The 17,961-nt window shown below is 52.2% G+C and overlaps 1 pseudogene across 1 annotated transcript in view; it reads right to left on the bottom strand.

Moving 5' to 3' along the window:
• Positions 1 to 3,619, bottom strand: part of LOC310648220 (charged multivesicular body protein 2a-like) — a 55,859-nt pseudogene extending 52,240 nt beyond the window's left edge. The window contains exons 1-2 of the transcript in view: positions 3,588 to 3,619; positions 2,708 to 3,005 (exon numbers count right to left, since the gene is read on the bottom strand). The product of the transcript in view is annotated as a charged multivesicular body protein 2a-like (transcript). The remainder of the gene's footprint in view (positions 1 to 2,707; positions 3,006 to 3,587) is intronic.
• Between the last annotated feature and the right edge of the window lie 14,342 nt (positions 3,620 to 17,961).

Raw genomic sequence — 17,961 nt, 5'->3', positions numbered from 1 at the left:
TCAGCAGCTTAGTGACAGGCCATATTGCTATGGCCGGTCTTTCCCCCGCTGGTTTGGAGGGCTTCCCCGGATCAAACGGAAGGGCTTTCCTTTGGGGTCCTCATTGGATCTCCATCCCTTTTCAGCAGAATTTCAACTTTCAGAGCTGCTGGGAAGTGCTCCGTGCTGTAAGTTTTGCAAGGGCTGCACCAAAAAAGGAGCTAGAGCCCTGATTGGTTTGCATTGTATTTGAACTGTATTTGGGGTCCTCATTGGATCTCCATCCCTTTTCAGCAGAATTTCAACTTTCAGAGCTGCTGGGAAGTGCTCCATGCTGTAAGTTTTGCAAGGGCTGCACCAAAAAAGGAGCTAGAGCCCTGATTGGTTTGCATTGTATTTGAACTGTATTTGGGGTCCTCGTTGGATCTCCATCCCTTTTCAGCAGAATTTCAACTTTCAGAGCTGCTGGGAAGTGCTCCATGCTGTAAGTTTTGCAAGGGCTGCACCAAAAAAGGAGCGGCCCACGCACCTAACGGCACGCGAATTATATAACTAAATATCAAAAACAGCAGTGGTACATTCAGGGCAAGTGCATCTGAGATTCGTTGTAACTCAGTATGTCTGGCTTAGTTCAGTGCAACACCTGTTTTGCAGCTGTCTTTCGCAGTACCCTTTTCAAACTTGGAAACTGTCCTATCTGTAAACAAATCACTAGTCTACAAGGACAGATTATTTATCTAGGCTCTGTAATCTGTGCTCTTCAGGCCGAAATTAGGTGTCCAGTTCAGCCCTTCTACCCTATTGAGCCTCCATGCTATCAGCCCCCTCTACCACAAAGATCCTGCAGGAGAAGGGCAGTGTGGACAACCGTGGGATCTGGCAGGGTGAGATCTGTGAACCATAAATTCAAAGCTTTCGCTGTGTCCCTGCACAACAGATACAGTGCTCTTTCTGACCTTAATAAGGACATTAAGGAAACAGGTCAAGGTAATTGTGATAACTCAAATAAGCAGGGGACCATGGTCCGAGATGAACTTGTTTCTGACAGGGAGAAGTGTGAATCAGGTATTACACATCAGTCATGCAAGAAAAGAAAGGTACCCAAAAAGAGAAGCCACCCTCTGGTTGGTGACTCAATTATAAGGGATGTAAATTTAGGAAAGGACACAGAGGTTTTGAAAGAGGTCAGGTGTCTTCCAGGTGCTACTGCCAGTAGGGACAAGAAGCGTATTTCTAAAATAATCAAGAATGCCAGCAAGGACTGTGATGTGGAGGCTATTGTACATCTTGGCACTAATGATCTGTCCCAAAAAGATGTACTCTCTGTGCAGAATGATTTCCAGAGCTTGGGGCAGGAACTTAGCAGAATAGGCTGTAGGCTTACTTTTTCAGAGGTTTTACCAGTGTATAAGGAGCAAAATGGAAAAGGCCAGTGTATAGCAGAATTTAATATGTGGCTAAAGGAGTGGTGTAAAGGAGAAGGCTTTGGTTATATTAGTCATGATGTCTGTAGCTGGTCCAATGAAAAAAATGTATAAAAGAGATGGTCTGCATCCATCCAAGAAAGGGACTGAGTTACTTGGCAATAAAATCACAGCTTTTTTGGAGGAACATTTAAACTAAATAATGGGGATAGTGAGTTAATTGATACAGAACATCACTGTCCCCGGCAATCTAAGAAAATAGGGGAAGCCAGGCACCACACAAGTTATGCAGCAGGTAAACACAGGGTCAGTCATAAAGGACTCAAATGTCTATACACCAATGCACAGAGTATGAACAGTAAGCAGGGTGAACTAGAAATTCAGGTAAATGAGGGCAGATATGATATTGTTGCCATTACGGAAACATGGTGGGACGAAACCTACAAATGGAACACACAGCTAGAGGGATTTAAACTATTTAAAAGAAACAGACTAAACAAAAGAGGAGGAGGAGTTGCTCTATATATAAGAAATAACTTTATCTCTACAGAAATAGAGCACAACAATGATGAAAACTGTAAACTTGAAAGCATTTGGGTCAATATAAAAGGGGGGAAAATGACATTGCCATAGGTGTATACTATAGGTCGCCCAACCAAGCAGAGGAAATAGATGAACGTTTTGCTACTCAGCTAACTAAGGTATGTAAGAAGCACATCACAATAGTAATGGGGGACTTTAATTACCCTGATATCATCTGGGAGACAAACTCTGCACCAAGTGGAAGATCAAACAGATTCCTGTCAAACCTAGCAGACAACTTTCTCTCCCAAAAAGTAGAGAAGGGAACTAGGGGATTAGCCATATTGGATTTAATTCTCACAAACAGAGATGAAATGATAGAAGGTGTCGAAACCACAGGAACCTTGGGGGGAAGTGATCATGCAATATTGGAATTCAACATTCTGGAGGCACAAGCAATAGAACACAGCCAAACTAGAGTCTTGGACTTTAAAAGAGCTAATTTCAATAAACTTAGAGAGACCATGGGAAGAATTCCATGGATGAGAATCCTAAAGGGGAAAACAACTCAAGAAGCTTGGGAAATTTTGAAAAGTGAGTCTAGTACAATACCAGGATCTGGACAGACTCGAACACTGGGCACTATCTAACAAAATGAAATTCAATGGTGAAAAAAGTAAGTGTCGGGCCTCGGGAGCCCGACACTCGAGGGGGGGGGTCCCTCCACCTCCCCGGCAACCCCCGCCTGCCGCCCGCTCGACCTGCCTGCCTCCCCGGCGGACTGCGAGGCTCCTGGGATCGTGCCGGTTGGGGCCGGCTCTGTAGCAGCCCGGGAGACTCCAGGGGCCGCGCCGCCGCTTCGACCGCCCTCGTCCGTCGCCGCACAACAGCTGACTGCGCCTGGCGGCGCGTCGGCGGCCCGGAAGGCTCGGGAGGTCGCGCCGCCGCTTCAGCCGTTCTCCTCCCCCGCCGCACAACAGCTGACTTTGCCTGGCGGCGCGGTGGCGGCCCAGAAGGCCCGGGAGGCTGCGCCGCCGCTTCAGCCGTCCTCCTTCCCCGCCGCACAACAGCTGACTTTGCCTGGCGGCGCGTCGGCGACCCGGAGAGCTCGGGAGGCCGCGCCGCCGCCCCGGTCGTCTTCTTCCGCACAGCTGACCGGCGGAGGTTCGGGCCCACTCACGGCAGACTGGGGGGGTTCAGGACCTACGGCGGGTTCGTTGGGAGACAAGCCCCTTCCCGCCGCGGTGCCTGGGTGGCTAGGAGCTGCGGGTGTGGATGACCACAGGGGGTTTCAGAGTTGGGCACGGCAGGGAGGTGGTGACGGGGTGGAGCACGGTGACGGCAACGCACGGGAGGAGGCTTACCTGGTTGGGCGACGGGCAAAGGGACTTGTAGGGGTGGGGTGGGGAAGTTATAGGGAATGGGAGGGCGTGGGCGTGTTTGGGTGGAGTATGGGTGGGGGTTTCAGGTGTGTATATAATAGCGTTGGCTGCGGATAGCGGCCAACGCTGGCTTTGTTTCTTGTTGCGGCTGTTGCTCTGAAGAATAAAGTGCTTCTAGACTGCAGCAGAAGTCTCTCGTTCCTGTGTTCGGCACCTGCCCTGCTTGTTGCAGGACGAGTTTTGACAGAAAGCCAGCGTTTTCTTAGCATTGCGGCCTTACTGCCTTTCTGCTGTGTTCCGTTTGTGCGCCATGGCAGAGGGTGTGCAAGGGGCCGCTTTGGAGACTGCATCGGAGGAGGCTGGCGTGGCTGGGGCGGAGGCGACAACCCCTGCGGAGAGGGACGTGGAGGACGTCCAGCCTGCTGTAAGGCCTAAAGTGCGGGAAGTGCCACCAACTGACCCTGCGGTGGAGTCCCAGGGTGCTAGTAGCCAGACCCAGGGGGGGGAGTGGTGGCTGAGCTCGATCCTGGGGCGCACGGGGCTCGAGCAAGGACGAACGGGCCGGCCCGGTGGGGCTCCACTGGGTTGGAGGGAGCGTCGGCTGACCGATGACGACGGCGAGGAATACAGCTATTCAACTGCACCCGGGAGCCAGACTATGGACGTGCTGCGCGACAGGTTCGGAGAAGTCGGGGCACGTGACGGCGGTTCCTGGGTGGCCATGGGCCCTGAAGAAGACACGGGACAGTGGTCTCTTGGGGGGGCACCCAGTCAGTCAGCAACGTCTCGTTTCCGACTGGCCAGCCCAAAGTTCAAGGTGCCTGGGGAGGGAGGCGTTCGGGGCCCATCCACACGAGCACAAGGAGGGCGTGATGCTTGGCCAACGCCTGACCTAGGCCCTGGACGTCCGGCACCCAGGTCAGTGGGGGTGTCCCAGGCTCAGACCCGTCCACCTGTTGGGCATTGGGGTCCGGGTGTGGTGTGGGGACCCCCACCGCTCACCACAACCTATGATGGGCATCCCGACCGCCTGGCCATGTTCCTAGGGCAGGTGATTAACCATCTGGACGGGTATGCCCATGCCTATCCATCACAGTGGGCGATGGTGGTGGCGGTCACCGCGTGCCTTCAGGGAGAGGCTGCAACCTGGGCAGCGGACCTCTACAGTGACCACGCCCGTGAGCTCGGGGATGTGGGGCTGTTCCTGGAAGCCCTGCGCGTCCGCTTCGAGGATGTATCCCGCTTACATTGTGCGGAAGCTGAAGTGTTAGCCATCAGGCAGCGAGGACGACCGGCAGAGGAGTATGTGCTCGAATTCCGAAGGGTTGCGGGCAGGTTACGCTCGTGGCCCGAGCGCTTGTTGGTGCACCACTTCCGGGCCGGTCTTGATGGAGCTCTCCGGCGGGCATGTGTGGTGCGGGGGGTTCCTGCACGGCTTCAGGATTGGTTCCGGGTGGCGGTGGAGCTAGACATTGGGTTGCAGGACACTCGGGGCAGGCCGGTAGTGGGCCCTGGAGCCTGGAGGACCCCGGAGGGGCCGAAGACCGAGAGCCGGAAGCCCGAGCCGGCGGCGACACAACCCGGCCCCCTACCGGCGCCCCGTCCAACAATCCGCTGCTTCCGCTGCGACCAACCGGGCCATCGGGCAGTGGACTGCCCGCTACCTCCGCCACGACCGGGGCCCAACCCTCCGGTGGCGCGGGTCCCGACCCCCAGGAGAGCTGCAGAACGCTCCAGAACAGCGTACCAGGTGGCCGACAAGACACCCCGAACATCGACACCGGTGCGTCCAGTGGGCCCGGCGGATGGACGGACTGACACATCCGATGGGTCCGAGGATCACGAGTACGAGGAGGACCCGATGGTAAGCGCTCCGGTGTGCCCTTTTGTGCTGCCTGTGGTATTGATAAGCCCACGAACAGGTGAGAGGACGGAGTGTAAGGCTTTGGTTGATACAGGCAGCACGCGCTGCCTTATTAGCCTGGTGATGGCAAGGGAGGCCGGTATCCCCCTTCAGCGGCTCCCCAAACCTATCCGATTTCAGCAGGTAGACGGGTCCCTTTTGGGCGGAGCACCCATTACGCATGTAACGGCACCGGTGAGAATGGAATTGGGTACACACTGGGAGACTCTCCGGTTTGTCGTGGTGCCGTCTATGACGGAGGCGGTCATTCTGGGGCTTACGTGGTTGGACAGGTGGGGCCCCACGGTTTGGTGGGAGGGGGGATGCCGACATCTCCGCCTCGGGACAGGGCCCCAGCCTCCTGAAAGGCATTCCTTCATGGGCCCGGAGGAGATTGGTGGGCCAGAGGGGGCCGCAGGGGTGGGTACTGGGCTTGAGACACAGGTGCCACGGGAGTACAGCGATCTCGCAGATGTCTTCGACGAGAAGGAGTGTGATGCCTTGCCACCCCACCGCCCCACGGACTGCGCTATTGAACTGGAGCCAGGGGCAAAACTGCCGAAACCCCGCATGTACGCAATGGCACCCCGGGAGATGCAGGAGCTTCGTCAATACATAGACAAGAACCTGCGGAGGGGGTTCATCCAGCCCGCTCGATCTAAGATGGCGGCCCCTGTCTTGTTCAGGGAGAAGAAAGACGGGACCCTAAGACTGTGCGTTGATTATCGAGGGGTTAACGCGGTATGTGTAGAGCACTTGTACCCCCTCCCTTTGGTGAAGGACCTTTTAGCTCATTTGGCTACGGGCCGGGTGTTCACCAAGTTAGACCTCAGGGAGGCGTACTACCGTGTCCGGATTAAAGCTGGTGATGAATGGAAGACGGCTTTCAACTGCCCGTTGGGGAGCTTTCAGTTTAGGGTCATGCCGTTTGGACTGCAGGGAGCCCCCGCGGTCTTCATGCAGTTGATTAACCAAGTCCTGCATGACCATTTGTACCGGGGGGTCCTAGTCTATCTTGATGATATCCTCATATATACGCCCACGCTGGAGGAGCATGTCGTCTTAGTTCGGAGTGTGCTGACCAAGCTGAGGGACGCCCAGTTATATGTGAAGCTCTCCAAATGTGAGTTTCACAAGCCCCGACTGGACTATTTGGGATATCGGGTGTCCTCCAACGGGGTGGAGATGGACCCGGGGAAGGTGGAGGCCATCCAACAGTGGCAGGCCCCGCGGACCCGGAAACAGCTGCAGAGCTTCCTGGGCTTCGCTAACTTCTATCGACAATTTATTCCACATTTCGCTTCCATTGCCCTGCCGCTCACGGATCTACTGCGGACTAAACAGATGGCAACATTGCCGCGGCCAGGGCAGAAGCTTGCGTGGACCACTACATGCCAGCGGGCCTTTGAGGCGCTCAAGGCGCAATTTGCTAAGGAGCCCGTCCTGCAACACCCGAACCCTGACCTGCCCTACGTAGTACAGGCTGATGCGAGCGACGTGGCTGTTGGAGCTGTCCTTCTGCAACAGCATGCAATGGGAGGATTGCGGCCCTGCGCTTACGCCTCTAAGAAGCTAACGACCGCGGAGAGGGCTTGGGCCATCTGGGAGAAAGAGGCCTTCGCGGTCCGCTGGGCCTTGGGGACTTGGAGACACCTTCTGGAGGGGGCTAGCCAGGAGTTCGAGGTTTGGACGGACCATAAAAACTTGGAAGCCCTGCAAACACCCCGCCGTCTGTCCCCGAAACACGTACGGTGGGCCCAATACTTTCAACGCTTCCGGTTCCGCCTCACGTATGTGCCCGGGGGAAGAAATTTCCTGGCGGACGCCTTGTCTCGGCTACCACAATACGATTGTCGGAAAGAGGAGGCATTGGTACCGCCGCCCCGCCTGGTGGAGGAGACGGAGCACAGGGCCACCGCCGTGACAGACGGTTTCCTGCGGACCTGTAAGGGAGCACTGGCGACTGATGAATGGGTGCAGGCGCACCCCGACACCCTCTCGTTGCGGGACGGCTTAGCCTGGCACGGGGCCAGGCTGTATGTGCCTGCAGCGGCACGGGATCAAGCGCTCTATCAATGCCATGACGCTAGGCAGGCAGGTCATTACGGGTTCGTGAAAACCCTGCATCTGGCCCGCCGCCAGTTCTGGTGGCCGACCATGAGACGAGACATTGAAAGCTACGTGTGGAAGTGCCGCGTTTGCGCAACCACTAAGCCCTCTACTAATAAACCGGCAGGCCTTCTGCAACAGGTGGCAGACCCCGTACGACCATGGCAGGACATTGCCATGGACTTTGTGGTCGAGCTACCGGAAAGCAGGGGATATAACGTTTTGTGGACAGTAGTAGATTTGTTCTCGAAACAAGCCCACTTTATCCCCTGCAAGGGGTTGCCTTCAGCCCGTCGGCTGGCCTGGCTGTTTGTCCAACATATATATCGTCTCCACGGGGTGCCACGACGTATCATCTCCGACCGTGGGGTGCAGTTCACGGCCCGGTTCTGGAGGGATTTCGTGCGTTATATTGGAGCAACACAGGGCCTGAGCTCAGCATACCACCCAAGCACAAATGGAGCTGCGGAACGTGCAAACGCGGCGGTGGAGCGATACCTGCGTTGTTATGTATCATACCAACAGTCCGAATGGGTGGACCTGTTGTCCTTCGCGGAAGTAGCCTACAACAATGCAGTACATAGCAGCACCGGGTTCTCCCCCTTTAAAGTGGTCTCTGGTTACGAGTTCGTTCCTATCGCGGGGTGCGACCAGGGGGCCCCGGCATCCTGCACACCTGGGGAGTGGGTGCACCAGTTGGAGGAGGTGTGGGGGATAGCTAAGAAAGCGTTAGAGCGAGCTGCAGGGTCTTACAAAGAGCAAGCAGACAGGAAGAGACGGCCGTTTGCACCTCCTAAAGTAGGTGATCTTGTCTACCTCTCCACGAAATACCTACGGCTACAAGTGCCATGTAAAAAGCTAGGGCCCAAATATCTCGGACCCTTCCGGGTTATACAGGTAGTAACTCCTGTCACCGTCAGACTTCGGCTACCTCCCCTACTTGGAAAGATACACCCCGTCTTCCACAGTAGCCTGCTGAAGCCTGCTACAACTGCCTCAGTGGCGGCGGGGGAGGGCGGCCCAGGGCCTGTGCACGGCGACCACTATGAGGTACAGGAGATCCTGGACTCCCGGAAACGGAGGGGGCGGGTGCAATACTTGGTGCTCTGGAGGGGGTACCCCATGGAGGAGGCCACCTGGGTACGGGATGAGGATGTGTGTGCACCACGCCTTCTCCGCGCTTTCCACCGGAAACACCCGGGGAAGCCGGGGGAGACCCAGGGGGGAACTGCTGATCATATTACAGACTGCTCACCTCTCTCTCCTTGCATTCCAGGTGGGCCCTTGGTAGAAGGGGCAGCATGTCAGGCCTCGGGAGCCCGACACTCGAGGGGGGGTCCCTCCACCTCCCCAGCAACCCCCGCCTGCCGCCCGCTCGACCTGCCTGCCTCCCCGGCGGACTGCGAGGCTCCTGGGATCGTGCCGGTTGGGGCCGGCTCTGTAGCAGCCCGGGAGACTCCAGGGGCCGCGCCGCCGCTTCGACCGCCCTTGTCCGTCGCCGCACAACAGCTGACTGCGCCTGGCGGCGCGTTGGCGGCCCGGAAGGCTCGGGAGGTCGCGCCGCCGCTTCAGCCGTTCTCCTCCCCCGCCGCACAACAGCTGACTTTGCCTGGCGGCACGGTGGCGGCCCGGAAGGCCCGGGAGGCTGCGCCGCCGCTTCAGCCGTCCTCCTTCCCCGCCGCACAACAGCTGACTTTGCCTGGCGGCGCGTCGGCGGCCCGGAGAGCTCGGGAGGCCGCGCCGCCGCCCCGGTCGTCTTCTTCCACACAGCTGACCGGCGGAGGTTCGGGCCCACTCACGGCGGACTGGGGGGGTTCAGGACCTACGGCGGGTTCGTTGGGAGACAAGCCCCTTCCCGCCGCGGTGCCTGGGTGGCTAGGAGCTGCGGGTGTGGATGACCACAGGGGGTTTCAGAGTTGGGCACGGCAGGGAGGTGGTGAGGGGGTGGAGCACGGTGACGGCAACGCACGGGAGGAGGCTTACCTGGTTGGGCGACGGGCAAAGGGACTTGTAGGGGTGGGGTGGGGAAGTTATAGGGAATGGGAGGGCGTGGGCGTGTTTGGGTGGAGTATGGGTGGGGGTTTCAGGTGTGTATATAATAGCGTTGGCTGCGGATAGCGGCCAACGCTGGCTTTGTTTCTTGTTGCGGCTGTTGCTCTGAAGAATAAAGTGCTTCTAGACTGCAGCAGAAGTCTCTCGTTCCTGTGTTCGGCACCTGCCCTGCTTGTTGCAGGACGAGTTTTGACAGTAAGGTTCTACATTTAGGCAGGAAAAATCAAATGCATATGTATAGTATAGGTGGTACCTTGCTCAATAGTAGTAACTGTGACAGGGATCTCGGAGTCTTAGTAGACAATCACTTCAATATGAGCCAGCAGTGTGCTGCAGCTGCCAAAAAAGCCAACACAGTGCTAGGCTGCATTAACAGAGGGATAGAATCAAGATCAAGTGAAGTACTAATACCACTTTACAATGCTTTGGTAAGGCCACACCTGGAATACTGCATCCAGTTTTGGTCACCACGATGTAAAAAAGATGTCGAGACTCTAGAAAGGGTACAGAGAAGAGCAACAAAGATGATTAGGGGGCTGGAGGCTAAAACATATAGGGAACGGTTGCTGGAATTGGGTATGTGTAGTCTAATGAAGAGAAGGGTGAGGGGGTGACATGATAGCAGTGTTCCAATATCTCAGGGGCTACCACAAAGAAGAGGGAGTCAAGCTATTCTCCAAAGCACCTGAAAGCAGGACAAGAAGCAACGGATGGAAACTAGTCAAGGAGAGAAGCAACCTAGAACTAAGGAGAAACTTCCTGACAGTTAGAACAATTAACCAGTGGAACAACCTGCCTCCAGAAGTGGTGAATGCTCCAACACTGGAGGTTTTTAAGAAGAGACTGGACAGCCATTTGCCTGAAATGGTATAAGGTTTCCTGCCTGAGCAGGGGGTTGGACTAGATGACCTCCAAGGTCCCTTCCAACTTTATTATTATTATTATTATTATTATTATTATTATTATTATTATTATTATTATTATTATTATTATTATTATTATTATTACCCCTACAGGGCAACTTTCAACCCTTTCCAGGGTCCCCAGCGGGACAAAATCAGATGCAAAAGACGGGGCTCGTCTTCCTGCATCCGCGGTGCTGCGATGGCAAACCAAAAGTTGGTTTGTACATAACTTTCAATGTCCTTTTTCATGCCTGGACACCAAAACTGCTGCCGCACCAAATGCAATTTTTAAAAATCCAAAATGACCGGCTTGTTTTGTATCATGACTACGTTGGAGGGCTTGAATTCTGAGGGAGGCTGGAAAGTACAGTTTAGAGCCCTTCCAGGCTAGATCATCTCTATAGGTCAATAGCGATCTAGTGTCGTTGAACCAAGAGTCTGTTTTTAGTTCCTCTTTGAGCTTTCACGTTAACTGACTATCAGGTTCATCGGATCTCCTCTGTTTGATCTCTTGTGGTTACTTGAGAGGCTGACTGGGGCAGAGGAATGATGGTATCAATGACCTCCTCATGGTGGCTCTTATATTGGGGCATTGTAGAAAGACCATCTGCCAGAAAGTTCTCCCCTCCCACCACCCCACCAGGGAGGTATTTGAGAGTGAAATTAAAATGGTTGAAGTACTGTGCCCACCTAACTTGCTTAGGGGATAACGTTTGAGGGGTTTTCAGTGCCTCTAAATTTTTATGATTAGTCCATACTTCAAAAGGCACTCCCTTCCAAGAAATGGCGCCAAGTTAATAAAGCCCATCTCACCATAAAAGCCTCCTTCTCCCAAATGGCCCATCGTCTCTCTGTTTCTGAAAGTTTTTGTGAAGTGTAGGTGCAGGGTTGCAGATCCCCCCCCCGAGGTTTTTTTTTTTGTAGGAGGACCGCGCCCACAGCAACATCACTGGCATCGGCTTGGATAATGAAAGATTCCTCGGGGTTAGGGTGTTTTAAGAACTGGTTCTGCTGCAAATAGTCTCTTTAATTGCTCAAATGCTGCTTGGCATCACCTCGCTTAGGCATCACCTTGACCTGGAAACTCCCTAAGGGGCAATTGAAAGCTGTCTTCCATTTGTCCCCCTCCCTGATTCACACTCGGTAATAAGCTTCCCTCAAGTCCAGTTTCGTGAAAATTTTGCCTTTGGCCAGGTGGGCTACCATGTCTTTCATCAGGGGGAGGGGGCACATATTTTCTACGCTGACAGCGTTTAACCCCTAAAAATCCATGAAGAGCCTCAAAGACCCATCTTTCTTTTCTTTAAACAACACAGGGGCAGCCACACACGATTTTGCAGGTTGAACGAACTCTCTGGCTAGATTTTTGTCAGTATAGTCCCACAGTTCCTCTAACTCCCTAGGCGTCATAGAGCAGGGCTTTTCAACCTTTTCACCCATTGTACCACTTTTAGGATATGGCAACATCCGAGTACCACCAGTCACCAAGTAAGGTGTCAAAAACTTGATGACCAAGAAAAAAAGAAAGGAAAAAAGTGATGAAGTACAGGTAGTCCTCGACTGACAACAGTTCACTTAGTGACTGTTTGAAGTTACAATGGCACTGAAAAAGTGCCCCCCAAGCCACAGCCGAGCAAGACACCTGCCTGCCTGCCCAGCAGGGCTTTTCCTCCTGTCCAAGGTTTTCATTGTTGAGGATTGGCAGCGGGGGTGGGGTAGGGGGGTGTTTGGTTTTTATTCCCCCCGTCTGCTGGGTGGTTGCAGCTGGTTTTGGTCACTTTACATGACCGTGGAACACTGTGACCGTCATAAGAGCCTTGGTGGAGCAGTGGGCTAATGCCTCCTTAAGTAACACCAGCTGCCTGCAATTAGTGCAGGTTCGCATCCCACCAGGCTCAAGGTTGACTCAGCCTTCCATCCTTCCGAGGTAGGTAAAATGAGGACCCAGATTGTTGGGGGCAATTAAGCTGACTTTGTAATAATGCCGCTTGGGGTGTGTGTGAAAGCCCTAATAAGCAGGCATATACATAGAATGAAGGCTACTGCTAAGCTTGTAAGCCGCCCTGAGTCTTCGGAGAAGGGCGGGATATAAATGGAATTAAAATAAAATAAAAAAAATAAAAATAAATATGAATCAGTTGCCAAGCATCTGAATGTAAATCACAAGACCCTGGAGAAGCTGCAACATTCCAGCTAATCGGCGCTTCTTCTGGGCTCAGAAGCACCAGGATCAGTGCCGAGCTCCTGCTGGAGCCTGGCGCTTCCACTGAGCTCTGACAGCCCCCAAGAAGCACTGATCTTGGCGCTTCCGCTGAGCCCTGACAGCCCTGCAGCTCTAGCCATCTCGCTCAGGCTTGTGCAATGCTGCCACCGGTTCAGCTCATTCCCCTCCCCCGCTACTTTTCTAGGATGGTCGCGTACCACCTGCCAGGTGCCAATGTACGACAGGTGGTACCCGTACCACTGGTTGAAAAGCCCTGTCATAGAGTACATTTTGGGCTTTGGGAGCTTGGCTCCTGGCAGTGTCTCAATTCCGCAGTCGGTAGCCCGATGAGGGTGTCACATTCCTTTTCACCAAAAACTTCTGTCAAATCATACTTGATGGGGATAAGTTGGATCCCTGGCAATTGTTCCACGGCAGCTTTTAATGTCTTGATAGGCTCCCCCTGAGCTTCGATGGCAGCAGCCCACTTTATCTCACTGAGGTCGGTTGGTGGGAGAGGTCCCGTGGCTAATCTCAGAGTTCGCACACCGTTCTCCCACCAAATATTGGGACACCACTTGTCAAGCCAAGACTAGAATCACAGTCTCTTTCATCTTAGGGACCACCACAAAGCGAATGATCTCCCAGTGCTGTCCCATTTCCAAATGCAACAGCCCTGTTAGGTGCGTTGCTGGGGAACCTCCGATAAGCGACCCATCTTCCTGTTCAAACTTCATGGCTAGGGGCAACAATTTGACGTGAATCCCCAACTTAAGAACTGTGGGCAAGTTAATTAAGCATCTGGTGCAGCCTGAGTCTTATTAAAACGTCTAAATCGTCTTGATAGGTTCCCCCTGAGCTTCGATGGCAGCAGCCTGCTTTATCTCACTGAGGTCGGTTGGTGTGGGGACGATGAGTCAGACTCTGAGGACTCACAGATGGACGTCATTATAGATGCTTTAGAGCAGGTCAGAGGGAGACAATACTCCAAGGGAGGAGGAGAAGGCATTGAGAAGCCACGCCTTGGGGCTGCTTAATAAAAACGGAAGGTGTGGGCGGTGCTGGTTGCTGAAGGCAACTGTTTGTAAAAAACTTCAAGAGAATCATGGTCTGTTTGTTTTACCAGTGAGATTCTTGTTTTGCTTTTTGAACCAATTATTCGTTGGAAAAGTATTCTGTTGTTTTTGTTTTGAGGAAATAATTATCAGGACTGTATATGAAATAAAAAGGGTTGGTTTTTCCAGCCTACTGATAAAAAAGGGGCTGTTCTTGTGACGCAACAAGAACGGTCGTAGGCTGGGACAGAACAGCGTCACCATCCAAACAGGCGCTTTTCAGGACCTCACCTTGGCTTCGATTTGATGGTAGTTGGTCTCTTGACATAATCCAGTTCGATGTCCAAGGTTACTGTCACGTTATACCACTCTTGCACCTGGCTCGGGATCCCTCGGTAGATGCATGCTTGGAGCAGGTCACGATTCAGCCCTTGTTTGAAATAGTGGATCAGGGACCTCTCTGGCCACTGTCCCAGGCAACCAGAGACTCTCCGGAACTCTTGGACATATTCTTTTGCCGGGTGACCTCTGCTTCACGCAATGGATCTCCTTTTCTGCTTGCAGGGCTTGGGATTCATCCTCAAATCTTGCCATCAGCTGTTCCATGAATACATTCGCATCCAGCAATTCTGGAGCCCCTTCATCATGAAGGTTGATCACCCACTTCGCTGCTTCCCCTTCCAAGTTGACTGTCACTGAATTCACCATTGTGGCATCATCAGGGTAGGCGTAGGCATAACGATCCAGGTGGGCCCACACTTGGTTTAGGAAGAACGGCAACTTCTCAGGGTCTCTATCGAGAAGTGGGCTTGATAGGTGGTGGCTCCAGGTGTTGTGGTGCCAGGTACACTGGTTGCTGAGCAGCTTGCTGATCTTGGGGCCAAGGCTGCACCACTCTCCGGAATCCTCTCTGTTGGGCACCTGGCTTGCAGAGTGAGGTTGCTGCAAAGGGCTTTGCTGGGATTGAGAGCTCAAGCCTGTGGCTGATGTAGGAGTGGGCGAAGCGGCACAGGCACCAGCAACAGGACTGGGACTTCGTCGAGGGGGTGGAAGCGATGGATAAGCCTTCGCCTTACCCCCCTTCGCGCACTCACATTGGGCTGTAGGAACCCCTTTTGACTTCCAGCCGGTCAAATTTCTCCTTTAGCTGCTCGACCAAAGAACTGTGAACTGCAGTCTGGCACTTCCAGTCAGCGGAGTTATCCCATCCAGTCGATCCCTTCCCTTTCTTCTGCACTGCAGAAGAACCCTGGAGCATAATTAACAACAGCTCCTCTTCAGCAGGCTTAGGGGTGCTTCTGCGCTCAGGGATCGGTTCCAATTGATAGAGGTTCACCAGGATGGTGGTTCCTTCTTGAGGCATCAACTTCCCTGACTGGATTATCCGGCTCTTAGGCCAGGCCCATCATCAGGGCCTTTTCGGTGGCCGGAGCAGTCGCTTGTGTTCAGATAGCTGAATCCCCGCTGTGACCAGCGGCAGATTCCTCTTTTTTCTCCATAGCAAGGTCTTCACTGAGTCTTTGTTGTCCTCCCAAAGTGGTGGGTAGGCAGAAAAGATAGCATTTTGAATGAGACTTGGTTTAATGTCAAGGTTCCGACAGACAAGACCAAATAAATCAGAATTCCGAGGCTTGAGATTTCCTCAAAGAACATGTTTATTGGTTACATAGTATCGGGACGGTGAAAAGTGAAACGAAGTCTGAAATCCCCTTCAAAGAGAGACAATATTACAAAGTTGAACTTCCCACCCCAATGCTATGCAATCAGCTACGTTCCCCAATAGAAGAGTTTGGTGGGCTTTCTAACCAGATGCTCATGCACCCCCATCTAACTGACAGAAATGACCTTGGTTTCCACGGGACAGTAAAATGTTTAGACTAGTAAAAATCGTCCACACCCCGTCCCATTCTTGTGGCAACCTAGAACGAGTAAAATGGCTGCAGCTAGGTTCGTTGCAGAGTTGACACTTACTTGGTGGACGGGGCTGCTGCTGCTGCCACCGCCGCAAGGCGAGGCGCGTGGCAGGGTGTGGGTGGCCTGAGGGGGCAGGGCGCAGGGGGCAGCTCCAGCCCCTCCTGCCTCACCTCAACTCTTCCCCCGAAAATAAACCCTAATGGGCCCTTTGTGGGGGACCCCACCCCAAATATAAGACCCTGTCTTATTTTCGGGGAAAGACGGTACGTAAAAGTTGAACGGCCCTCTCTCAATAGAGGGGGAGGGATACGACGTCATCTATCTCCAGTCCTTTCAGCAGATCCAAGAAGGCTGCACACCCATTTGCACCACTCAGGTGTCCTTGAGGACACAGATAAACCTCCAAGTGGCCTCAACGACTCTCTAAAAGAATGTAAATGACCAGCTGTCTGCAAGGAATATAAACCCTTCCATTCTCCACCATCCAGTCAGAGCTTCTTGGATGAGAATCAAAATGTCTTCAAAGAAAAACAAGCCCAGTTGCCTCTTGAAAATGCACCTTTGGGATAGCCATGACGTGGATGACTGAGAATCTCCATAGACGCTGCATTAAAATACACTCTTGTGATATTGCATATGGCTTGGATAGATAACATTTCTGGTTCCATCCTTGTCACTGTCAATTTTCTTTGAAAAGACATTACACTACAAGTCCTAACATATCCAGTCAGCTATATTGATAGCTGTGCTGGCTAGAGATGGTGGGAAATGAAATCTCAACTGCACCAGTCAGTCAGGCCTGGGTTATGCATAAACAAGAATACACATTCATAAGTGTACTGGCCCTGTATGTTTAAATAACACTGTTGGATCAAGCCAAGGGTTCAGGATGCACATAGGCACAGTGATTTCATTAGACAGGGCGAACAGGTACAATAGAGTGTTTTGTATGACTGCAGCGCTAAATGCAAGTATGATAATTAAGAGCTAACCAGAAGCTTTGGGGAATCTTGAAGCAAGGTGGTGAAGACAGCTGACTTTTCGCATTGTCCTCTTGGCTCCCAGCATGTGCCATAAAGAAACATGCCTTATACCGTACCATCACAAAAGGTGATAAGAATGACAACTGAAAGATGGAAAGTGGGGAGGAGACAGAACAGTAGCATTTCTGTTTTACCACCAGCAGTTAAGCAGCATCTTGATAGGGCTTTATTATGGCCATGGCCTATTAGCTACCAAGACATTCCAGGGCTGAATAGACAAGCATATTTTAGTCTCTAAATCATTTTTATAGGTTATAGGTTAGAAAAGTCTTTGCCTTTCTGCAATCCTGAATCCTCAACTATTCCCAGATTATGACACCTCTAGATTAGGTGAACAGAAAGTGCAAGTATGACTACCTCTATTAAAGCTGAAGTTTTAGGAGTTTGCTGGATTCCAACATTGAGGTGTGTGTTAACACAATACCAAAGAGTAAAGACTTCAGCAATAATCCTAGAGAAGCAATTGTTGCTGCCCATCAATCTGGAAAGGCTTATCAGGCCATTTCCAAACAATTTAAAGTCAATCATACTACACTGAGGAAGATTATTCACAAATGGAAAACATTCAAGACAGTTGCCAATCTTCCCAGGAGTGGACATCCCAACAAATTCACCCCAAGGTCAGACCATGCAATGCTCAGAGAAACTGCAAAAAATCCAAGAGTTACATCTCAGACTCTACAGGCCTCAGCATGTTAAATGTTAACGGCCATCTGTCCGACAGCTAAAGCTTGGCCAACATTGGGTCGTGCAACAGGACGATAAACAAATGCCCACAAACCTCAATGAACAGAAGCAATGTTGTAAAGAAGAGCGGGCTAAAATTCCTCCACGATGTGAGGGACTAATAATCATACTGAAAATGATTACTTCCAGTTATTGCTGCTAAAGGTGGTTCTGCAAGCTATTGAATCATAAGGCGACTTAGTTTTTCCCACATGGCTTCTCCATTTTGGCTTTCTTTTTGTAAAATAGATGACATGGTGTAATATGTCATGTGTTGTTGCTCATCTGAGGTTGTATTTACCTACTTTTAACAACTGCTAAAGACCAGGTGATTTTTACTATGTCCCGATATGTAATACCATAGAACTCACAGAGGGTGTACTTTTTCACATGACTGTATATGCTTAGAACCAATAGGCAGTATCACTGTTAGGTAGAGAAGTGCATTTTTCTAGAGGGAGATCGTGAAAGGGATCTTGTAAGCAAAACAGGATATATATTATGGTGGAAAGTCAGCACCTTTGTTAGATCCTACCATAGAACAGTCATACAGGCAGTTGTATTCGAAGGACTACACTGAGTTGTCGATATATGCATAGAGTATTCTGTATCAGTGACTATGCTATCCTGCGACCACAGTTCCAACCAGTACACATCACCTTTCCCTACCCTCTCCACCCATGCACCAACCAAGGAAGATGGAAACAGAAAATGAGAGGCAAAGGGCAAATTGGATATGCTAAT

The sequence above is a fragment of the Vipera ursinii genome (genome assembly GCF_947247035.1).
Source record: "Vipera ursinii genome assembly, chromosome: W".
NCBI lineage: Eukaryota > Metazoa > Chordata > Lepidosauria > Squamata > Viperidae > Vipera > Vipera ursinii.
Note: the sequence above shows the minus strand (reverse complement) of the source record. Positions and strands in the feature narration are given on the sequence as shown.